Source organism: Cygnus atratus, chromosome 15 (assembly GCF_013377495.2).
Source record: "Cygnus atratus isolate AKBS03 ecotype Queensland, Australia chromosome 15, CAtr_DNAZoo_HiC_assembly, whole genome shotgun sequence".
In the NCBI taxonomy this organism is placed as follows: Eukaryota; Metazoa; Chordata; class Aves; order Anseriformes; family Anatidae; genus Cygnus; species Cygnus atratus.
Window position 1 is genome coordinate 6623528 of NC_066376.1, and position 25605 is coordinate 6649132.

A 25605-nucleotide genomic window follows, 5' to 3' on the forward strand; every position below is an offset into this window, starting at 1 on the left:
GTAGTTCTCTAACCTTTTGTAATGCTAGATCCTGAGACTCTAATAGACTTTTTGTCTGAGACCCACGATGAGAATTTGTTGGAGATTGATGGACCTCTTCACAAAAGATAGGGTTATGATTTGATATGTATTCCAGGCAGGTTTTAAATTCATGAAGATTTCAAACTGGCATCAGTGTTTGTTTTGAATATGTAATGAACATTGAATCCATGTATTTTCCCCATTAGTGAAGTAAATAATCAGTTGGGATGTTCAGATGCTTCACACCCATGTGGGACCCACTAAGAGTCCTGAAATTGCCACATGACATTCAGAAAACATTGATACAGATGAAAAATAATCATAAATAATAGGGTTGGCTTTCTTATATTTTTTGAAAAATGTTTCAGAAACAAAGTAAATTATCCCTCTCCTTCCTTCCTTTGAAAAACAAAGCCAAAATTCACCAATTTAGTAAATTTCACATTTGACAGGATTATTGCATGAATGACAAACTGATGAGTTTTGTCCCTCTTTACTTGTTCCAGCCTCACATTTGCTTGCTAATTCATGCAAAGTTTTTCTAAGTGCTCCATCCTGGAAGATGCTCTTTCATCTGTGAAAAGCAGTTTCTCAACCAACCTATCTCCACTCTCCAACTCAGTGATCTGGCAAAAGAGTGAAAAGTTAGTGCTGCTCAGGCCAAAGGCTCTGGAAGAATAAAAGCATGGTGTGAATGCTGTCATGAATGCTGGCATCTTGATGACACTCCAATCTCTTTCTTCCTCTGTCACCTCTTTTTATTTCATATAATTGTCCAAGAAAACAAGGTAGAAGAGGGCTGTGCAACTAAGTGGTTTTAAATAAGGAGCTAATAACAAATTATTTGCAAGGGAGCACTGGTTTGCAATGCTTCCCATTGCAGCCTTTTCTGTACCGAAGGCACTGCATCCTCTCAGTGGGTTTGACCCTACCTGTACTGCCCATCAGCACATTCCTGTGTTGACTTGTGGAGAACCACTTGAAAATGGCTGTAGATAGTCAGTGCCCTTCAGGAATGTGCTAAACAAGTGCTCTCCCCTGCTCCTGCAGCTGCCTGTCTGGAGAACCTGGTTTCCAGCCAGGGCAGCAGGGAGCTGTGGCTCTCTTGACCTCATTTAGATCCTGCTTAAATGCCCAAATCTGCAGATGTGAACCAAGCAAAATACTGATGGGCACTTGCCATAACAGTAGGGAATGACAATGAGCATCAGGCCATCACTGGGTTGTGCACCAATGTCTAATGGCTCACCCCTGCTGTGGGCAATTAGAAACCTTGGTATCTCTTTTTTTACAGATACCATATCACTTTCTTATCTTTTCTTTTCTTAAAAGAAAACGTCTGAGATGCAGTCCTGATACCTGCGTACCTAAGAAAGGTGGATAAGTAATTATATACTTTGTGTGCTGGTCAACTCCTTCCTTCACACATTTTTTTCTAGCAGCCACCCTCTTCCATCTTGAGTTGTCAATTGTTCTCACAGCCCCCCTGAGCTTTACCCATCACCCCTGGCAAAGGACACCTTCCCACCAACAATAAAGGCTCATGTGCTCAAGCACTGGAGATGTACACCTCACTTTAGACCAGCCAGCATATGGAAACAGAAGACAGAAAGCAACCTTGTGCTGTGCAGATTGTTGTCATGCCTTCAGTAACACCTTGTGGAATAGATGGACTTACACAAAAATAGAGAATTATCATGGACTTTTATGTGCATAAAATCTTTAGCTAAGGGCATTTTTCCAAGAGGCTTTTCTGTAGGGGTCACTCCTAACCCAACCTTTCAAGCTTTTTTTCTTGGATCTAAGAGTTTCCTTAAAATGCCACCCCCCCGCCCCAGTCATGTTTTATTGGAGATAAGTTCTATTTTATTATTATACAGCATTTAATATTTTTTTTTCAATACTCAGGCACTTCAGCTGGGAACAGGCTGCCAATCCAGAGCTCCTATTATCCAGTTAATGAGTAATACTTGTTTGAGAATGAAACCCGGACTGAAGTGCTCTTGACAAAAACCTGGGTTAAGAAGGAGTTTTTCAGTAGCTTGTTAAGCAAAGGCATTTAGCATGCAGAGCCTCAACAAAGTTTTTTCACAATTTCTGTCTCCCTCAGATCAAATCCCCTATCATTTAGATACATTGCTTGCCTTTTTCTAAGACCCTGAAGTGGTCTTTCACTCATCGGGTCTAATATTTTCCACTTTTTTTAGAGAAGAGAAGGGACTGCATGGAAACATTTTGGTAAGATTTTGCCATATTAAAAATCAATGTTACATTTCCATCTTTCCCTTAACACTTTTAGTGAAATGTCCTGTTTTGGCAACAAGAAATTCCAGATTCCAGGCTGTTAATGGCAATATTTATTTAGTCATCAATGTCAGCACTTGTTTTTCTAACCTGGTCTTGATCATTAACATCCTATAGCTAATGAGGTTGTTCCTAATAGATTGTGGTATCAGACAAAGGAGCATAAAAGCTTGATCAATACCTTTCAGTGATAATTTCACTCCTAACTTGTGATTTGAACATGAACCTTCAAAATATTTTAATGGCCAAGACAAACGATGTCTGTGCACAGTTATGTTTTTACAGTATTTTAATTCCAGTGAATCAGTACCGTAAATATTGATACACTGTTTTGCCTTCAGTATTTTTGGACTGCTGTCAAATTAATTAAATAGTAAATAGCAGAGTGCATATCCCAGCACACTGTCCTATTAAATGTTAAGCAAGAATAGAACGGTTGATAAAAAGGTCTTTATGCTACTGCAAATAAAGGAAGGACAAGGTGTTATACCAGCCTTTGTTGGCATTTCCCATGTGGTTTTCTGAAGTGAACATTTACTTTGTGTTCTTTAACAGATGAGAAAGCTTCACAGCTGTGAATGTGTGTGCAACATACTTTTATAATTATCTTTCCATCCTTGGTGTTTATTTTCTCCTTTTTCACCGTGATTCCTCCAATTTGCAGGTTTTGCCTTTTTTTTTTCCCTTCTTCTTCTTGCAGAACTGAAAGAGACACCCGTAGGTTGCTAACTTCCATCTGTGATGGTGTCTGCAGAGTTTGTCGCTGCTATTTATCTGCCTGCACATGGATCACTTTGCATTTCTCTGGGACAGTCTTCAACCACACATAGAGGGAGCTGTCCTATTATCCTTCTTATTGTCCTTATCCTACTACATCCTATTATGTCAACATGCAGAGAACATCAAACAGAAATGATTTCTCTAGATACCAGCTATCTCTCTCATGGTCCCCTTCTCCTGGCCAAGCCACAGGTATGAGCTTGCTTCAGGGGCTGAGTTAGGAAATGTGTGCTTCCTCTCAGGCAGCAGCCCTGTGGTTGGGAGTAGGCAAACACCACAGAGCTCCGACAGCCAGAGGAAGCTGCTGCTGCCACAACCATTCAGGTGATGAAGACAACAAAACATGTCTGCAGTGTCTTGCTTACTCAGCATTGGTGCTGGCTGGCCAGCAAACCCTGGAGGTTGTTACAGTAGAAGTTTGTGCTTTCTGACCTATTTATTGACTACATTCCTGACCCTACAGGCTTCTGCTTTAACAAAGCAGGCGTGTGACAAAGGAAGCAATGGAAATCGTATTATATGGTTTGGTTTGCAAAGCTGATGACCTGGGTGCCTCCATTTCTCTTTGGCGTTTATCTGTGTATGTCTTCTGTGCTTATCTCTTGTATTGATTGCCTTGAGAGGTTACAAAACTCCAGCTCTGACTTTGCCTCCATGAATTCACAAAAGCTGAAGATGTAAGCCCTTTGGTGCCAGGTTTCTGCAAATTTACTTTTTTTTTCTGTGTGGATAGCTTGAAGATTCAGCATGATTCGGCTTTTAGTACGACTTGCAAGCAAAACTGGAGCCATATTGATTGAAGAATGAATTGGCTTTTATTGACAGATACTTAAGCTCACATTCATCACATCACAACGTTCCCAAGTAAATTTTGTTCACAAAAACAGATTGAAAACTTGACCCAGACAGACTTCAGAAGAAAGTTTGTTGTCACCAGGAACTGAAAACAAATCTCATGAAATATGAAACAGACTTTTAAATAGATGGGAGTCTGTCGGGAGTCTGTATCAGTAGAGGTTTGGATAACTGCAGCCCCAGTGTCTTGAATTATCTGTTTTCTGTGGAGGATGGGATACCGGGAAGGCAATCTGCTTTGCAGAAAGTTTATGATAGCTTTGATATAGGTAAGTAACAGGACATATATCCGAGTGGATCCAGGTTTCATGTATTATTTCTCATTAGTAGATACATTTCACTTGTAAGCATTAGGTATGATCCCCTACAAAAGCCTTGCAGGTCTTAACGCCCCAGAACTCCTCCTGGTTCTAAAGAGAAGCGTCCAATCCAAAGCTGCATTCCCTTTGCACACAGGAGCTTCTTCACTATTGTTCAGAGTAGGTAAGGCAAATACTTTTGCAGAGCCTGTTTGAACATGCATGTTTTTTCAGAAGGGAACATAAAGCAGTTTGACATGGTCTTGTTATTTTCTTTTGGAACTTTGAATCTATCGGTACACATTTTTATTTACTTTTTTAACTCCCTTTCTTTTTCCACATGAACTAATTTGGGAGAGAGCAAGCAAAGTCCTTCAGGAGAAGGAGGCACAATGTGCACTGGAGTGACCTTGGGGGCTTTGCCTCTGTCATTGCCCTCTCCAACTCTTGATAAACAAGTGAAATGGATTTACAAGCTTGCAGAAATCATTTCATTTTCTCTCATTTTATCAGCACAGATGGAAAACAGGGCTGTATCTAATCTCAGTCCAGAATCAGCTGGAGTTGGACTCGTAGTGTATAAAGACAGCAAAAGCAGCAGACTTATAAATTTACCGAGATGTAACGTGTGCTGTGTGGGTTAGTAGGACAGAGTTTTTCAGTAGTTTATGCTTAAGAAAGATAGAGATCCACAGACATTTATTTTGACATTCCATTTCTTTAAAATACTCCCTAGTCCTGCACCAGATGCTACATTTGCTGACATTTCTAGTTTAATGTTTGCTGTGAAATCATTCCTGGAAATGCAGTCTAACAGGGCCAAAACCCAGGGTCCTTCCTCAGACAAGGTACGAGGGTGCTAGTGCGTAAACATCTCACTGCCCAGCCTAATCAATAGGATTTTCCTATATGGTCCTGCAGTTTATTGCACAGATGTCTTTTTTCTTTCTCTCCTTCCCTATATTTTTTTTCCTTGTCCTGAGTTCTTTCTTCAGCATTTGAAAATGAAAAATGTTCAGTGAGACGGACATAGTGCTTTGCAGGCAGCCAACTGCACTTCTAAACCGTTGCACAGGTATGCATTCAACCACATTTGGCAGTACTCGCTGCAAAAAAGAGCTATTAAGACTGGTTGAGGACTGGGACTGAATTGCCCTCTTACCTTAGACTGTGGTTCCTGTGATTTGGTGTTAAGTGGAGGGGGATGTCAAGCATACTCGTTAAGAGTAAATTGATAAGTTATACATTTTGTCTTTGAACAGGGTAACAAGCTCCTGCAGAGCATTCCAATGAAAATATTAAGGGGACACTTAGTGTAACATGGAGCTTCTACATATGTTCATTCATTCACAGAAGCTCAATTAGTACAATACCTCTGCGAAGTAGCTAATGTCTCCCCACAGCAAGGGCTTGTCTGACACATTGCTGTACAGATGAATGATTGAAACCACATACAGTAAAGAGAAACACATGCAAAAGTAGTGAGAAAGGTCATTATTTCCAGGGAAAAAGAAAGCCTTCCTGGGTTAGCTAGTAAACTGTTGAAGCACTAACAAAACTGTGTTATGTCTGCACAAGTCAATTTTGCATGCATTGCATTACAACAGATAATCACCCCAATGTGTTTTACTGCAAGGTTCTTAAAGTGGGGGCTCTGGAAGAGTATACCTGCCTTTTCTTTCTAGAAATGTGGATTAAAATCCAGGGTTAGCACGCGGTGGAGGCTAACAGTATGATTTATCCACTTGTTGCCTGAAAACGCAAACCAAAATAAAATCAAAACTATCTGTGCAGCTGATGGTCCTTGCATGGTCCCAAGTTCTGGTAAAATATGAGAATAAGGGTTGAGCAGCAATATTAACATCTAGGAAAAAATGGTGGTGTAGCAAGAGGTGGGGGGAAATCTTCAGTTTCTCTGTCTGCTGAAGCTTCAAGCATTTGTTAGATCCAATGAGCGTTACAACAGCATTCATGTTTCACATGGTTGGTTGTGAGACGAAGTTGATGTGGGAGATCTGGGGTCCTTTCCTAGCTCTACAGAAATCTTGGATGACTTTTAAACAAAACGGCTGAGATGGAAAAAAAGGCTCTCCTGAGTCTGGCATCCTCAGTCTCTTGTAAGCCATTAGGCTGCAGGAGCTCTAGAGCTCTTGCAATGCAAATAATACCGGTACATTACATTGCAGACAAAGCTTTCTGATGCTGAGGTTAAAATAACTTCCTTTCAGAAGCTTTAAAATTTCACCTCATTTTAAAAGAAAAAAAAACATGAATATGGTTTTCAGGGTTTTTGGTAAAAGCTGCAGTGTTTTTCTGCTCGTTAACTTGGTTGCATTTAGAAGAATAGATACTTCTTAAGGAAGAAAACTTAACAAGTGCCAGGAGGTTTCAAGCTAGAAAAATGCAAGTGCGTATGGGCCCTTTTTTGCTACATGATGTGTGTGATGAGTGACAGTTTGTCCTTCCTGTGATATCTGACATCCTGTTTGCTTGGCATATAAATTCATTTCTGTATATAAATATATACAGTACACATTTTTCCCTCCAAAGACCCCCAATTGCCATAATATATCTCCAAGACTATAGTGGATGTTAATGTTTCTGTAAGCGTTCTCCTTACACTGCTCTGAGTCAGATTTCTGTTGCCTGCTCTAGTTCTTTCCTGGCTTTCAAGGAGCAGGTAGGAGCCAAATATCCAGCAGATTTCTCCATCTGATATTCAGTTATGGGGAGAGGAAATACTGAAAATGGGATCTGGTGCAGTCAGTGGTATGATGTTAAATGAATGTCAGTTATTTCTGGAGGCATTAGAAAGTTATACACAGGTCTGATTTTACCAAAATTCACAATATTATAAAAAAGTACTATTTTATTTCAGCAGAACTAGAGATTCTCCAGGCTAATGACTTTCAAATGACAATGACCTTGGGGCTGTTGGCTGGGTAAGGGCACATTCAGGCAGTCAGTGTGAAGGCTTTGCGTTACTACATGCCATCGCTTCTGTCACTGGTGGTGCATTGGTTCCTCAAGTTGATCCACCCCAGTGGGGCTGCTGTGCCCCAGATCCAGTAAGAAATCAGCCCAAGATCCAGGGAACCAGGGCCGGCACATCTGGTGTTTTCCCTCTCTGCCTACCTTCCCTTCCAAGCAATGGTTTGCAAAGGGAAACTGCCTTGGTTGTAATTTTTAACATCTAGGTAAAGAAAAATGCTCTGTAGCGAATGGTGAAGTCTAGTGAGTTTTGCTCCATTTATTCTAATTTCTCTTCTTACTGCTGGATCCTGCATCAAACTGCCTTCATCAGGCAGATATTAAATACAAATCTGGAGCAATCCAGGTCCTCGAGGAGCCTGGTGCGAACTTTGCTTCCCGTCTAGCAGCTTCTCACCCTTAATTCAAAATGTGGGGAATATTCATTTTCATGCTTCCCCTTTCAAAAACCACAATTTTTTTCACTACCTGTCAGCAAAATCACATAGCACTCATTTCTGATCTAAATTTCAGAAGTCTTGCCTTAAGACTCAAGGATTACATCAGCAATTAGAGCTTTAGAGGCCTTTTGTCTTAAGTGATTATTACTGCAGAGTTTATTCTAAAACTTTATCTAGCCTTACCCAGCCCATATGCATCTGGACTGCATTCCAGGAATGCCATTCCTTCTCCATTGTTTCTCTTGTGTTTTTATGTAACTATTCAAATCCAGAGATGCACTCACTTTTACATTGTAGACATGGTTTTAACCGGCACAGCAAACATTTTCCTACACTTATCTTCAGAAAAAAAATATATGTAAGAGATAATCTAATCTTAAATTTAAAGTTTAACACAAATACAGGGATAGATGACAACTTGTGAAACTATTTCTCTCTAAGACGTGCTAACATGGGTGATAGGACAGAGTACACATTATTTCTCAAATAGGGAAAAATGAATATTTAAGACCTACTTAGAAAGTTCTACATTGCTGTTGACAGCAGCATTGTGTCTGAGGGTGATCAAATAGAGCCCATTGAATAATTCATGGAGTGCATTTTGCAAAACTGTTTGTTTAAATTATTTATCCATTTCTATGTGGTAAAACTCAGCGGGATGAACCCTCCCTAAAATACTGCAAATGTTTTACTGTATTTCCAAAACAGAACCACTTTCCTATAACAATAATATTAGCTTGATGGTATTTAACTTGCCTTTGTGCAATACCTGATACTGAAATGAAACACAGTCCTTCACCACCATTTATCATGCACGTCCCCACAGCAGACATTTGGCCCAATGCAGGGATGTAAATGGTTTGTGGAAAGGACTGGGTTAGCACATCCAGTCCTGGGAGGGTATAAGCAAGTGAGTGAACTTCAGACAGCATTTGCATTATACGAGCAGTGCTTTCCACGGAGTAGTGATTGATGAGGGGAATGGGCAGAGATTTAGGAGCCAAGACACCTGTTTTACACCTTCAGATTTGCCCAGGATTTAGGCTATTCACCTAGACATATGCTCTGCAAACACTGAGTAATGTGGAGCACCCTGAATGCTCTCAGATGCTTTATTTCTAGAAGATGTAAAAAACATGGATTGGCAGGAACTCATCAGGTGTGTAACAAAGAGGTTTTAGAGCTCTTGTTGCCCTTCTCTAATTTTCTGGCAATGCCTGGTGCATATTCAGAGAACTGAGCCCTTAGATGAAAAAAATAGCTTGCATATGTTCTGCATGTAGATTACAGTAGCAAAACAGGGGCGAACAGCATTAAAACATGTCTCGAGGTCCACAGTCAGGAAGTGCAAAGTGCACCTAAAGTATCCGTACCCTGCCGCACTCTATATTGTTATGACTTGAACTAAAAGTTTAATAAAATACATATAAGGATGTGCTTGGCTTGTCAAAATAATGCTCTGTTTATTTCCACCAGACACGTTCCATCTCAGTCTGGTAGAAATTTTGCATTTGCCATCACTGAGAAAAAATAACTCCCAGAAAACTGAGTCAAACTGATTGCAAAGTGGATATTAACAGGGACATACTGCTTATTTAAATCCTTTGAAAATACCACTGGATGTTCTTGCAAGTGAAAGAAAGGGTTATAAATATTTGCTACAGAAGGAAGCCAAAATAAAAATTAAATGCTTGAAATGCAGCAAGCTCTTTAATTACATAATGAGCATCATCTTTGCAGTGGATAATTCTGATGTGTGAAGTGTTTTTTTTTCCCTACATACTCCTTTTTTTCTTTTCTTCTTTTTTCAGTTTCAGAATAACCCTATAATTGTTTGATATTCTCTTTCCTCCTGTCTTGTGTTATACTTTCCTCTATGGCTACCTGAATACTTGTCTCATTAAATGAAGAAAGCTCTGTAAACTGCAGAGTCTGCATGAGTAAGAGCTTTCCAGAAGCATTTAGACCAATATAGATGGTGAGAAAATTACATATAATGATTAGTCAGGGTGCTGCCATCTATAAACAGTCTAGCTTAGCTTTTTCCTTTGAGTTGATATTTTAATATTTATCTTCCTGACAGTTAAATTAGCATGAGCTCCACTCAGAAAGAGTTGCAAGCCTATCCTTCCCATAGGGCAAGATGAACATCAGATTCTGCAGTCAAAAATACTCATGTTTTATTCAATTTCTATGCAGCTCTATAGCTTACAAAAGAAAAGCAGAAAAGGTTAAATCTTCAGAACTCAAATACTTGTGGTCAGATGTAGCAGCTTGTAAACCTCTAAGTTTGCTGCCTGTCTGACTAGCTTTCCTGCTGGTTTTGCCTAGAAATGTCTCCCAAGTTAACTTCCTTTGAATAATTGTCTAAGTGCTCTAATACTCAATATTGGCTCAAACACTGGTGGCATATATCCCCCAACAGGCTATGGGAGATATTCTTCTGAGTAACACTTGCCATTTATTCTCTGCCCTGGGAAAAGACCAGACTTTCTGCATCTCCTTCAGCAGAGGATGGAGGCAGTGTTGTTTGCATCCTGCAGCCTTGGCTGCAGTCATGCCTGGTGACCAGACCTCCTTGCACCATTTCCTATCAAAAAAAGGGAAGTGCATTACACTTGCAGATGCTTTCACCCCTCTGCTGAAATCTGCTGTTCCTGGAGCTCACACAGGGCAATCTGGAAGTGCCTCATACCCAGGTATACCCTCTGCAAATGCACGGGCCTGTTTTCCTCCAAGGGTTTAAATAGATAATAATTTGGTTCTTTCCTCTATGCTAAAATTCCCAGGCTATATCCACACCGTGGAGTAGCTCTGTATTCCCATTGTCCTCCCACTCACATCAGAACTATTGTGGAATAATTTATAGGTACTACATTGCTATGAAAATCTTTGCCTTTAGGAAAGCAATAGCATAACTTTTTCTTAAAATTCCTTAAAGATCGATTAATTTCTGACTTGCCCTTCAAAACTATTTGAACTGGATCTATAGTATTTTGCTACAGGATATTTTCCCATGCTCATTTGCTTCTTGTCTTACACAGAGGTACAGAGAACAGGCTGGAAGGGACCTCAAGAGGTCATCTGGTTCATCCCTTTGCCCCAGGGGAAGATTACTTGTCCTCTGTGCTCTTCCAGCCATTTAAAAACCTCCAATAAATGGGAATTTCACAGCTTCCCTAGGCAATCTCTTCCAGTGCCAGCTATCCTTATCACTGGAAAGGATGTCCCTTGCTGCTTTTTGTCAGTATTTCTCCTTGTCCCGTCCACAAGGGACAGGAACAAGAATTTGTGTCTTCCCTTCCTCGAGTTCTCTCACATACTTGAAGACTTCCTTTCTTCTTCCCTAGACTAAACAATCCTAGAACTTCAGTGGTCCTTGTTTGCAAGACCTTTGGCCATCCCTGCTGTCCTCTGGACTGTCTCCAATGGTTCACATCTTTCTTGAATTGTAGTGCTAAAATAGGACAGTCTCCCAGCTTAGGCCTTCCCAGCGCTATGAGGAGGGCAATGATTTTTGTGTGTGCGTGTCAGAGACAAGACTCCTGGGTATTACATCTCACGAGTGCATTTGTTGTAACAACATGGACATTCCTGACCCATTTTTAGCTTGTGATCTACTATGAATCCCAGGTCCTTCAGTGCAGAACTGGTATGTAAACTGTCGGTCAAATCGTGTATCTGTGTAATCAACTATTTCTACCTAATTTCAGAAAATTCTATTTTCCTTATTGACTTTTATTCTTTCTTCACGATTTCCTCAATCTGCAAATTCCTTACGAATTTCCAGCACATCACAGACCTTCCTAGCTTGATGCCATCTCCAAATTTAATAAGCATATTATCTAGTAAATTGTACAAGTTATTATTTGAAGTACCAGACAGTACAAGATCTGTAACAGGCTTTTAGAATATCCTAGCCCTGACACTTTTCTTCTAAGAGTAATCTGTACATAGGTCTTCATGAGAACAGTTTTTTCACACTTTGCATTCCCATCTTGCATAAGTTTACTTTCAATCTGTTTCCCAAACTGGCTGATAAGAATACCACGAGACAGAGTCAAAAATTTCACTAAAGTCAAGGTATTTCTCCAGACAGTCTGGAAGATTTAAATCTCTCATTGCTAATATTTCCGTGGAAGACACGATCATTTTTGGCTCCAGAATCTGTCTTCTGAGCTCAGACCAAAAGCCTTGTCCCCAGGGTGATGACTCTGCCAAGCTGCATAAAAATGCACTTAGCTGTAACTCTGCTACAATATTAACATTTTAAATCCACACATTTAATAGAAATATCATTAATCTCTCCTTCCTGAAGATAAATCATTTGCCTCGTTAGGGATATTACTGAAATACTGAAGTAATACCTCCCTTCCTTCTGTCTTCAACATCATCACATGTAAGGGGTCGATTTGCAGCTTTCCAGGAGCACTGGGAACTCTCCCCGGAGTGAGGTCCTACATGAAGGTCCACGGGGACATGGGCATGTGAGTTTAGAGGAAAGCTGTGCTGATCCATAGCAACTGAAAAATATAAAGGTGAAAGCTGTCTCACAGCCAGCCTCCTAGCTGGAGAGATTAATTGCACTCGGTGTGACTTGTTTGATTACTTGGTCCCATGAGTAATAATGGGTTTCCTGAAGACTAAAGAGAGTAATACAGAAAAGTCAGAAAGAAATATGGGGACGTATTAAAAGGTAACTATGAAAGGGAGAAAAATACATCCGAAACCACAAGGCATGTAATTAACTTAGCATGGGACTAGATTTGTTTGCTTAATTATTCCTGCAGCTTCATACAGCTCTGAAGGAAGTTCATAAGTGGCTTAAAAAAAAACAGAACTCATTTTAACAAAAGGTCATTAAAATTCTGAATGAAAACTGTGGCCTTCTTAAGGTCAATGACTCCTGTTGGTTCATTCATACTGGGATCTCTCCATACGCCAAGTGTGGAGTTCTTGACACTTTGGGAAGTATTCACGTGGCTTAGTTTAGGACTTTTACCTTAGGTATCCTGAATGACTCTTTGGAGGCTGCATTGACACTACAAGGAGCTTGGCCTTGAGTTAGACCTAAATTTAGAAGGTGTCAATGCTCTCCTCTGTGTGCACAATCTTAAAAGAAAAATATTCTGCAACAGACCTATGTCTCTGTGAGATTATGCATTCCTCAGGGAGGTGACACTGTAAACAGGAAATCAGGGAGGCAACTCATATTTCCATAGACATGCTAAATGTCAAATGCCTTGTAAAAGGTGTTATACATAACCTTGTCACTTCTGGGGAAAATAAAATTAATGCAAAAGAAGCATAGTTTGACAAGCTAGAGCATTTATATACAGGCTGTGCATTTTGTACAGTGCTGCCAACTGTGTTTTCCATGTGGGAATCTTCGACTCCCTCTGCAGTCTTATCTCCTTCTTGTAGAGGAAGGTCTTACACATGGGCAATGTTGTGAGCACTTGGAAATACTACTGGTCAGGGGGTGAAACCAGCTTGCCCAGCAAATGCAGTGCTAAATATTAGGTCACATCTGGAAATTAGACAGAATTAGTGAGGCTGTTTAGGATGCAACCTGTCAGGGTGGGCAGGAAGGGACATAATCTTAAGAGCTATATTCAGAGGACAGAAGACTGTAAGGAGAGAAATGAGGCTGAAGAAGGGAGTTGGGTGGAAGGGAAAGCCCTGTGCAGGCGGAGAGACCTCAAGCACCCTTGAGGACTCTGACCAAGGAATGCTAAGGAGGGATAAGGAAACTTTGGGCTTGCAGGTGCACTGGGGAGTTTGGATGCTTTGTTAGATCTGCATATTTCTTTTAGTATCTGGCTCGCAGCATAATTGTGTTACAAAGTCCAGGTGTTATGTGCTTGAGCTACTACCTGCATCTGGAGAGGAAAGCTGTGAGCCAGGGAGCCTGCAACACCCCAGACCCGTGGAAGGACCATACCTGGCACGTGGGGGTGTGTGGAAAGGAAGGGACTGTCACTGGGCTTGGGCTGGCACCTCTCCTCTAAGGCTCAACTTCTGCCAAGAGGAACAGAGCTTCTTACAGATATAATGCTAAAGAGACCAAACGGAGACATCTCTAGTCACTGGGTTGCTGGTCTCAATGTAGAAACCACCAGATATTGCTTCAACTTGCCAAGAGAAAGTGAGACTGAGCCCTGAACTAATGCATAGGTTTAGAGCTATAAGCGGTGGATCCCATCCCCACTAATCTCTGTGCAAACACAGAGTGCTAAATATTTCATAAAACACTTCTTAGTCATAATAAAAAAAAAAAAAAGTAAAAGTCATCTTCCCTCCTAAAGCACTCGGTTACTCAGAGGGGACTGGGCATGCTTGCACGCACATACCCAGGAGAGGTGAAGGTCCAAAGGACACAACTTTGGTGCCGCCCAAGTGAATGTCAGCAGTACAGAAACCTGCTGCCAAGGGCTGTTCACCCAGAATAACAGCTTGGCAGCGGCTGACTCTTTTGTCAACACCTCTCCTTGATGAGGCTGAAGTTACTCAGATCTACCTTGCCCCATTTTTCATATCAATAGCAACCTCCTTCTCCTGCCTCCACTCAGGGTGAAGGTATCCAGGATCTCTTGCTGGAAAGCCTGGCCTGGGGCACTGGTAGGTGACCAAAGTGGCATCCCTCTGATGGCAGGGGGATGGCTTAGTTTTTCTCTCTTGGAGGAAAATTCAGAGTCTCATTTCAAGCTGAAGTTGTAGTGAATTTTGCCCCCTGACTAGGAGTGCAGGATCAAGCGCTCAAGAGATGGGGAGTTCATATGATGTAGTTTAAGGACAAGAAAAAAAAAGAAAAAGAAAGAAAGAAAGAAAGAAAGAAAGAAAGAAAGAAAGAAAGAAAGAAAGAAAGAAAAAGAAAGAAAAAGAAAGGAAAAAGAAAGAAAGAAAGAAAGAAAGAAAGAAAGAAAGAAAGAAAGAAAGAAAGAAAGAAAGAAAGAATGACAGGCCTAATTCATGCCCTTCCAAAATTATTATTATTTTTCAGCTGGGGAAGGAGGAGACAGGATGTGGTGGAAAAACATTTACAGGAGTTTGGCATGTAAAAACCTGAATGATGGATTAACAGCTTATGCCAGATTTTACCTGCCTTTAAGCAGGTAACATTTCTTGAAGCTCAACAAGCTCCTGCTTGCCTAGAGCTATACTTTTCTTCTCCAGACAAGCGAAGCCAAAGAACCCTGTGCAGCTTTCGTTTGCTCCAACTTTCTCTCAAATGTTTTCTTCTGCAAGTTTAATTTCATCTGGAGAAGTGGTGGCACTTGAGTAAATTAAGATCACTTTTTCCTATGACTTTGGTTGTGGGTTTTTTCTTTTTTGGGAGAGTGGGGGGTTCTGAGGCTGGCAGAGTCGCATGCACAATCACAAGGCTAAGGGCAGGAGCTGGAATGCAGAGGATAAAGCAGAATGTAAATCCATTCAGTGCAGTAATTTAAGGTGTGGGAGGTCTCCTCTTATGCATAGAAAGGTCCTGTCAGTAAACGGAGCAGGAATCTTTAGCCTGCAAAACAGAGCTGCCTTTTGAATCTCTGGTTTCCCCTCTGCTTTGTGCTCCTGCAAAAGAAACATAAAGCAGCTCTTTTTCCCCTCCCTTGCTTTGCAAAACATCTACAGAACAGACTAGGATTGCAAATGGCTACTGTATGTGTTGGTAACATAGCCTTTCCCGCTGCATTTGAGGTAAATGGTTCCTTTTCTGCATTTTTTTTTTTGGCATGTCCCATGGTATCTCTCATAGGAATGGAAGTTTATCCTCCATGTCTTGCCTAATTTTCCCCTACATGATTTTAGTTTTCCCACGGTAAGATTAAGCTATTCTATATACCATCAGTCCCATAATAGTCAGTGAACTTTAAGTGAACTCTAACATCTAGACTCAAGTCATTACATTATCCTAATAAGTTCATTGGATAGCTGAGTATTTTAATATTAATCTCCCTACTAAATGCCTATATACACTGCACAGACTTTCGTACAAATGGCTTTCTCCTTGGAGCGCAAGAAGACTGAAAAGGCCAAGTCACTCTGAACGTGGCACACCATGATTTAGTAATATACTCCAGGAAAAAAGTGGAATTTGTCATCTGAACCAAAAATCAAAACATGAGTAACTCCAGCCTTTGCAGTCCTGGAAAACTGGATCTGGACAAGCAAGGAGCATGGTCTGAGCTCTGATGGGGTGAGGGAGTGCAGGCAATGGGAGGGAATTCCCTGGTCCAGCAGGGTTCACACCTCAGTTGGAAGAACCTCTCCTTTCCCTCCCATTTTGCCAATGATGTCTTTGACATCCTTTCCTTTTCATTCTATAAACAGATATTGGTGTCCTATGATTCCTCAAAATGCAAGCAAGGTCCGTTAATGGGCTGACTTATGTCAGAAGTGAATAGTTTATCTCAGTATTTTCCTTTGGTAAATATTTTGTCACCCCCATCACCATCCCTTGTTCCTGCTCTTCCCTCCCTCCAGTCCGGATGCAGTAATGGAGCAATGGGTAGAAATATCTAGGACCTGACACTTGTTCTCCTGCATCCCCTTCATGAACTCATTGCTGAAAAGATGGTTAGAGACTTGATCTTTTGTATCAACCTGTCCCAGGGAAAATATTTGCACAAGAGGCAAATAAGACGCTCTGGAGAGGCTCTGGAGAGGCAGCAGTGCTGCTCAACTCAGGCTGCCCTCTCAGCATTGGGAGCTCCAGCAGAGAGTGCTTCTCCTCCAAGCTGGGCAGACACATGCCAACTCCTAGCTAGGAATGAGCAGGTTTCAAATTAAGGTACTTTGTTCTGCCTCTGGAAACTGAAAGTATTGACTCGGGTATTTTTTATCCGGCTACGTAAAGAACACAGTCTCCACAAATGTGAAAGGTTACATTTCAGCCAGCCAGGGAGTGGTATTACTTTATAAATATTTTGGAAAAGCCCAAAGCTTAGATAAAGGTCCAGAAAGCTATTTGGGCCAGATCCAAGACCTATTTAAGCCAATGGGATTTTTTGTATTGGTTTCAATGGGCTTTGGATCTGGCCTTCTACAGGCTGCTACTACAAAACAGCTTGTGAATGAAAGCTGGATGAAGAATTTCCTGCCCTGTTTTGGTGAAGCTGCAAAGGAGGAGGGGGAACACTGCCTTTAAAGAGATAACTATATTAAAACCCATTTGGCTTCAGATGAAAGGTGGTGCATGGCTGTCATTTTAAGTATGTGCAGGACTTAGGAATTGCACTCAAACATTGGCAGGACCTGAACTCACACAAAATAACAAAAACATCTCTACCACTAAAACGCAATTTTAAAAGATACCGTGCAAGGAGGTAAGAAATGTTAGGCAGTACAATTCTAGGAAATGTGGGAATTCTTCCTGGAAGTAGAATACATCCATGAACAATTTAGCTAAAGAAGACAATTTATGCTCATTCTTGGCTGGAAAAAAAGAAGTTTAGCTCCTTCAGTTATCACAGAATATGTGCTGATGTTTTGTGATGAGGAGCAACAATAACTAGTACTTGGTTTATGTGTATTTATTGCTCCATGATTCCTTGTGTGAGGTTTTTGATTTGGTCCAATAGTTACTGGTTTTATGTAGAGTTGTTCAGGACAGAGTAGAAGTTCTCCAACACCTACCTGAAAGAAGGTTTAATTTCCCTAGTGCCCAGTCCTCTATCTCCCCTTCCATTTCATCAACCCACATATAGCCATCCCCTAAAAAGTCTTGCCAAGTTTGGATCTCATTACGGTTTGGCCTGGGCTTAGTGGAAGTTTGAATCTTTTGAGTGAACACTGGTAGAGTTTGAAAAGCCCCTATATATTGGTAGATTCACACCAAAAAATCCACTTGCAACATGGGCTGCACCTCATCATGCACAGAGCTTAGGCCATTTTATTCTAATGGAAAGCTTTATATTTTGGCAGTTTAGTTCAACCTCTGCTTTGATCACTGGCTCGAGCCGATCAGAACTGCAGAAACCTGGTTTAAACCCACAGGGAGTCATTGGATTGGATTATTTCTCTGGAGAAGAGGCTTTCTGCACAGTGGTGTAAATAAATGTGAGCAGAAGTAGGTGCAAGTTTACAAATATAACACATCCTTATAGCTCCAGATTGTGAACATCACAGCTGTGCAACCACAGCTTTTATTTGGTGGACTGGATCAAGATTTAAGGATGCCTATGCATTTTAGTTAATCTTGGAAAGTCTGAATTACATCATCTTGAACGTCTCCTTGGATTTGGCTCTTTCACCATTGTTCTTGTTCTTTCTCTGGACAGCTGTGCTCAGACACGTGTCCTGGGAGCCCCCTAGCATGTGTCACCATAACCCCCTACACCTAGCAGGTGAGGGTTGTATTGCACAAGGATGCATTGTTGCTCATTTCCTGTAGCGGGGTCCAGGAGCAAGGGGAGGAAGTGACTAACAAGGCTGGTGCACTCCAGCTAGAAATTTAAGAACATAATAAGCTAAGAATTGCCATTTTGGGGTAGTTCCAGCTAGTACTGTCAGTGTAGAGCCATATGATGGTGGGCAGAGGTGGATGCTCAAGAGGGAGAAGAAGCAGAACGGCTTTGTGGAGATACGTCCCTGGGTATATTCTCCCATGCGCAGCAGCAATTGTGATTTCCTGAGCTGGAGGGTTCTGAGGATCTCACCAAGGTCTCTGTGAGTGCTGGGTTAGCAAACCCTGTGAGGAAATCTGGATCAGAGCATTGTTCTGTGGAGGCTGGAACAGGAAAGCCAACAACTTTCCTGGAATTAAAATATAAATGAAAACATTGCTTATAAAAAAATACTTCCTAGATAAGTCATTTGTAAAGCGTAGAGAAGTTTATGACATATAAGGCAATTTGCACCGGGGCAGCTGTGACAAATACAATTAGCTAATAAGCATTGTTTCTCCAAATTGCTACTTTAGTAAGCAAGCGTTACCAGTTAGAAAGGACATGGTGCTTGGCTAAGAACAAACCGGATCATCCCCAGGAGAGTCATTTAGGGTAGGAAGTGGGAGTTCTCCCGTGTTCAGTGTCATATGATTCGAGTGAAACCTGCACACCACCGCCAACTGAAGCTGATCTGCTCCTGCTCTGATGCCTGGGGAAGACACAATGCTTGGAGGACGTGGCAAGGCAGGTTATCAGCCTCCAAAGGGAATAAATCCAGGGATACCAAGGAGACAATAACCAGCACTCAGAATGCGAGAGTTGCTTTTAATCCAGATTTAACTAAGATTTCCTCATGCCTGGGAATATTCTTGCTTTTAACAAGTGTGTCATTCCCATCCTGTGTATCCCCCAACTTCTGTAGCTCCGACTGCATACCTAAGCTGAGAAGTGGTATTAAAGTGTTCCCTGCAATAATTCACTGGCGAGGTTTCTGTGCGGTAGGCATCAAAAGGAAACATTCAAAGGCACCAACAGGAAGATAGCTGATCTCTAGGCCATTTTATTGCTTGTAAAACTTTATTGGAGGTAGAAAGAGCAAGGATAGATAATGTTTTCACTGTGAAATCATACAACATTATCTTAGTGTCAAAACAAAAATGGGTTCACTTCTCCAAAGATTAACACTTGGTACCAGCTGGAGCAGTGTCTCACACCTCAAGGGGATATTATTATTTTTATTTTCAGTTAAAGAATTCCATTTTAAATAGTGTCTTCTGGAATTTACAGACCACCTATGTCTGGAATGCTTGCACAGAAGTTATAAATAAAATTATTTGCTAAAAATGTTTCCTAGCACAAACAGACTGGGTTTACCAGTGTAAACATACTATATGTACTCACACATATTTCACATTGGTTACTGTGGTTCATTTAACTTTGGCTTGCAAGATAACACAACGTGAGTACATTATGTATTTCTAACTTTTCGCAGTGTAGAGTGACACTTGAAGTCTGGGACATTAATTAAATAAGTTTTAATCCTCCTCTGACTTATCTATCTACATACTCATCTAAGCACCTTATCTTCATTAACAAATTTCAGCCAACCAAGAGTACCCTGAGATGGGGAAATTATTTTACATATGGGGGAAGCCAAAACTGGGCAGAAAAGACAGGGTTCATGTTGCTCAGCTGGGAGCTGATTTCAAGTTCCCATCATCCCACTCCTGTGTGACTAACAGAACATATCACATCTGTTGTGGCTCTAGTAGAATTGATCACATTGTAGTTTCTTATTGCTGCTGACATCGAAGATAAGGCAAAGATGTTTTACCAGAGGAGTCCACTCTGGACTAGTTACAACTCACTTAATTTTTCAAGGTATAGAGCTGAAAATGGAGAGCTACGGAAAACTAAGGTGGTGTATACAGATTTATTTTTATTTTTTATTTTTTTCACAACGGAATGCCACACAATTTCCTTAATTTACTGAAACTGTTTATGTTGCATACCAAATTAATTCTCATGGTTTTTTGAGGAACCATTCGTTCTTTTTAAATAGTAAAAATTTACAATTATTAGTTGAGTTTCCTCTTGAAACTTTTTAAGGAGAAATTGTTGGAGAGGTAAAAGTGCATGTGCAAAGTCATGTCTTACATGTGTCCATGAATTTCTGTCTTTATCCTACCTTGCTGAAGCCTGTAGTTCCAGTCTTGCAGGGGCTTTAAGAATTAGCACTGGTAACATTCTCAAGCTTTGCACAGAGTCTGCAGTTCAAAAGCTGTGTAACACTCATTACACCATTTCCATCCCATAACCCCAGGTCTTTAACTCAGCCACTACACTGTGAGCCTGCCAAATGGACTCAGTGAGATGCCCACACTGAGGTGTATTACTTGCCTAAATAGAAATCTTCTTAGCCAGTGTTTTGTGTCTTCTTCCCCCTCACTAACCAATGATCTTTAAAAAAAATATGCCTAATCTTATTTGTTCTGCATATACAATAAGACAGTTGAAGATTTCTTTATTTCTGGTTAGAGCAGTGGATACTGAAGGCAATACAGCTTTGCTAATTTTCACTAGCAGAGGATCTGGCTTGATGTAACCATGTTATACATGCCAATAAAACTGAGAGGTAACCAACTGTTTTATTCCAACCACTATGCATTTTATTCCTTGAGGAATTTTGCAATATGTGATTTATAAAAATTACTTGCGTATATAATTAACGCAACGATGACTATTTTCTGAACTGTAACTTTTCCTCTAATTTTGGTTTCCTACACAAATGTAGCCAAGTCTTAGCAAAGAACATATCATCAGAAGAAAGTTATTGCAACAAAGCCAGAATAGATATCTATAAAATAATGCCAATATTATTTGTTAGGAAGAGAAATGTGTAGTAATTTCCTCTTAAATTAAAAAAAAAAAAAAAGTATTTTAAGAAACTGGAGGGTTCAAAAATATTTTCTAACATTTTTATAGAGGACTTTTAGGGTTATACTGAAAACGCTATCAGTTTAAGAAATCTGAGTCAGTTCCATATATGAATAAAATTAATTCGGCATACACAGCATGCCTTACTGAAAAGGAAAATGATCCTTAATACATTACATGTTAGTTTTCATTTGGAAGGAGACAAAAGAAATTGATGGCAAAGCATATATATTGTTGTAATGCACACACACGGCTCCACTGTACTTACTCTAAGGGGCAACCGTTTCTCTGATTTATGCAGCGAGTTCACTGGTCTGGTCTCTGCAGGGACAAGAAAACAAACAAAACGTGCTGTGTCTCAGAAATAGCACACGTCTCCTAGACCATGGTAGAAAAGCGACTGCTCACTCCACACAGCAAAAAGTGGGCGTGAGGTGCACGAGCGCTGTCTGGTGGGACAGCCCCATCCACAGGGCTGGATCCAGCCTAGGATAGCTGTGATCCACTGGTGGAAGAAGACCAGCAATGGAGCAGACCAGAAGGGCCATCTTGCCTACCATCATGTCCTGTGAGCACATACATGGCAAGAGCAGAGCATGACATAACCCTTCTTCCGTTCTCCTTCAGGTTTTGGCCACATTGTGGCTTCAGGACCTCTGAGCTGCTAGGTAGCATGCGAACCCTTATGTTTAATAGCCACCAGAGGACAAATCCTCTGTTAACTTACTGAATTCTTTACAGGCTCTACAGCCTTCACAGCTTTGTGTGGCGCTAGGGACTTATTTCTGTAGTTGATTACTAGTGCAGAGCAACTACATATATACCAATTCTTTTTCACTGATCCAAGCCCAAGTACAACAGGGAAACAAAACTCCTGAGCAGTAATCTGACTCTTCATGATTTAAACAGGACACACGTGGCTCTCAAACAAAACACTGCAAAGGCTTGCCTAGACCACACTTTCAAGACACCTCCAGCTGTGAACATCCAATGACTTATGTCTGAAGAGATTAAAATGTGTGTGCCCATAAGTGGTAAGCCCTGATGTTGCTTTGGATAGGCTCTTGGGCAAGGTGTTCAAATTGCTGAGCTCTGTCTTCGAAAGTGAGGAGGTATATCTGAAGCTGGATGTGAAAAGCAGCTCCATGAAGCCAAAGCAGGAGTCAATGCACCAGCTAGGATTAAGTTGTTGCTTGAAAGATTGCAACCCTGATGGGATCTATGCCAATTTCTGATAACCAGGCTCCACTTCATACTGGCTTTCACTGACGTGGGTCTGGCAAGCAGAATAGCTCCTTTTCTTCTTGTTAAATTTGAAAAAATAAAATAATAATAATAAAAAAGAACAATTTTGAATTATAAGCAAAGATAAAGATAGGCACAGGGGAAAGATATAATGAAAAAGTTTATTTTCCACAATATTATAAGCCTTTGGGCATCAAAGAGCTTCCTTTTCCCTCCTGAGTCATTACAATCCATTAAATCAAGACCTCGGGATCTAAAAGCTGTAAGCAATTAGACGTTGACCAAAACAAACCATTTTGCTGCTGTGTCTATTGTGTCAGCAACATTCACATTCATGCAGAAGACCCAACAGAAAAGGAGATATGGTCAATAAGTCAAGAACTGAAATACTTTCTTCTTCTGTAATTGCTCCTTTATGTTAGGAATTTGCGTTTTAATAGCTCCCTAATTATTTATTTACTCAGTATGGTCCACAGTATGCAATTTAAGGTGTTTTAACTGCATGTTTAATTGACTGTACATAATAGATATTGGTGAAATGTTTATAATTAGGAAGAGTATAAAATCTCTATTATATGTAAGTAATAGTTACTGCTCTATTCCAGGGGCTGTTTTTAAGAAGGATTGTAAAAGTAATTAAAAACCAGAGCTAACCTAATCACAAGAACCTCTACATTTCTGTGTCTTTATTTGAAAAAACAAAATAAACAAACAAACAAAACAACAACAAAACAACAACAACAGGACTGTCAAGAACCAAATCATTTTCATTTCTGTTCATGTCATTGTGCCTCTTCTCCACCAGCCATTCTGATGGGCAGAGCTTGGGTCTGTCAGCCTGGACTTTTATCCTTAACTGACTGTCCTTGCTATTGTAGGCTTAAGACAGCCTTTTAATACTACCTTAAATGCACTTTCTTGTGGTTGAATTAATGATAATGGTGAGCATCTTGGCATCAGATATGTTCTACTTTAGTGCTACTTTAGTGTCTGGAAACTCCAGTTTCTGGCATCAAAAGGCTCCAGTCGCTTCCACAAGTTCTAGAAATAGCTGTGACCTGCTGTTTGCACCATTTCTATCCCTTCAGGCTAACCCAAGAACCTAGAAACAGAACGTTATTGAAGTATAAGCCTTTTTAGTGCTTGCTGCTTGGTAACTTCACTTTTCCTATTTAATTGCAGGTTTCATGTTTACAGTACGAAGAAGGACATCTTGTAAAGGCACCTTTTCATGTGCGGACCGACCATAAAAATGTAGGTAGGGGCTTCTTTTCCACCGTGGGTGCCCCTGTGGCATTCAGAAATGTCTCGCTGCTCAGTTATCAAGTGGAGCTGTTTAAGAGATAAAAAAAAATCCCCAAATACAACTGACTCCTACTGGGTTACCTCAGACCAGACACTATTTCATCGTGTGGGACCAAATGTCAAGCTAGACAAAGAAGGCAAGTATACAGTGAGTCGGGCTATTGTGGAGATGGAGAGGGAATAAAAACGATGTGGACAATAGTGACATTTCTGTCTGTCCAGTGGGTGCAACACACCCACTTGCTTACTCTGAAAACCTTGTGGGGTGCAAGTTCTAGTAGTTAGCATTGTTGTTATTAAAATCCACTACAGTGTATGTAACCCATTGGATTTCTTATTGTTAATAACTGCAATTTTCTTAGTTAATCTAGATGAAAATAGATTAATTAAAAGTTACCCTAATTAGTATGATTATTGCACCAAATAAAGAGGTAACACATTAATGTTCTCCTGAAGCACACTTCTTTTCAGCTCTCCCCTTCTACTGAAAGATTTAGCATATGACTGACTCAGTAAATTACTGATTCATTGATTTATGCTTGGGAGGATGAGAAAGTTATTTTGAATAGAATAAAATCTACAACATACTGATGTAAGAGACTCCTTGTAAGATTCCTCATACTGTAAATCAATCCATTTCTCCCAGTTCAGGGATTTGGAGCACTAGCTAAACTGGCTTTTAACATGAGGGCTCAAGAACTGTTTATTTTCCTTCCAGATAGGGTAGATTGTGCTTGTTATAAGTCAGCTGAGGTGAGGAGCTAGGGAGGGGGGATAATGAACCTACAGAATATAAAAGCTAAAAACAGCTCTTCTTTTACACAAGACCACGAACCACTTGGCAATGTAAGATCAAATGTGCAGACAGACTCCTACTCCAAACACATCTAGTCTTTTAAGAATTATTACTTTTTTTTTTTTTTCATTTCATGGTATGAACATCTTCCTACTTAGCTTTACACTGTGAATGTAGCTATCACAGTAGTCCCATTAGGCAAGTAGTATCCCTGCCAATGTCTCTGGGGAGAGCTCATCTCAACTCTTATTGTTCCACTCCTTTTGATTGCTTAGGTGACAAGAAGTAGATGGCTCTTGCATCCGGTAGACTCAGCCACTGAAGTGTAAGACCAAATTAGATCCTCCAAAGCACCTTGGAGGTATTAAACCACTAAAGTACTTAAGCTGGTGACTCATGTAAGTCCAGCTCTTCCTTTGCAATAAGGGCTCATCTACACCACAAATACAATGCCAGCAAGGGATCTAGTTACAACAGAGTTACTTGACTGGGGAAGAAACCAGTTATAACAAGTAGGGTGAATGAGATCTGTGTAGCTTGGAGTTCCTCTTATTTGAGAAATAATTATTATTTTCATTTATTCTTTCTGAAAACTTTTCAGACGAGAACTCAAGAAAGTTAAAGAGACTCATGAATGTACTTGGAAAATGCTAGTCTGATTTGTGAATGTTTCTGCTCCCGCAGACCTCTGTTTACTGAACTGCATCCAGCCCCAATGAGCTTGGAGTGGAAGTGCGCCGGTTCATTTGCCAGGTACCTATTAATGTCTCTGTCAAGTCAGTGCAAATACTACATCTTTCCCTGCTTTAGTGTATGTGACCACAAGGTGGTGTGCTCAAAGGTCAGTTGTTCTGAAGTGTGTGCATGTTTTGTATAATTTTCCTTTTAGTAAATGTAGCAATCTGTTTCATATAATGAACACTGTGTTTTCTTAAGACCTCTTTAAAAGCTTGTCCTGAGAAGATGTTTTTCTTCATTTTTTGTTTAACACCATTTCTGTTCCATTAGTAGCTTTCATAACATGGTGGTAAAACCATGCAAGAATAACAGCAACGCTACATTTATATCACATTTTATATCAGAAATCCATGTGATCTACACATTGCAAAGTAAAACATAATACTCTTGAGATCCCGTGCATTTCAAACAATAACTGAAGGGGAAATTATTCCAGCAAAGTCCCAAGGAAAGGCCTGAGTGAGGGTAAACAGGTCTTTCTGGCTGAGAGCAGAGGACAGAGCAATTGC